Source organism: Phaethon lepturus, unplaced genomic scaffold (assembly GCF_000687285.1).
Source record: "Phaethon lepturus isolate BGI_N335 unplaced genomic scaffold, ASM68728v1 scaffold8370, whole genome shotgun sequence".
In the NCBI taxonomy this organism is placed as follows: domain Eukaryota; kingdom Metazoa; phylum Chordata; class Aves; order Phaethontiformes; family Phaethontidae; genus Phaethon; species Phaethon lepturus.
In genome coordinates, this window is record NW_010511122.1 from 113284 (window position 1) to 113621 (window position 338).

Consider the following 338-nt stretch of genomic DNA (forward strand, 5'->3'; position numbering starts at 1 on the left):
CCCGAAACCCCCCGCCCCCCCCCAGCCACTGCTCCCCTTTCTCCACGGCCCTGACCCGCTCAGCGCTGCGGCTTAGAAAGAAAAATCATCCCAGGCCACACGGCAAGGTCCAGTTCTTCTGCTGAACTTGCTTTGTTTTAACAAAAAGCCTGTCTGTAAAAAAGCAGGTGTATTCAGAGCTGACAGAAGTCTGTCTCTGCTAGAGGGAGGAGATTAAATGCAGTAATAAAATATGTCAATGCTTCCTCTTGATGAGTGAGGAGCAGGGAAGAAGCTGCACACTAATCAGATTGGCTTTGCTTTAAAAACCTCCCTTCCCTTCCCTTCCCTTCCCTTCC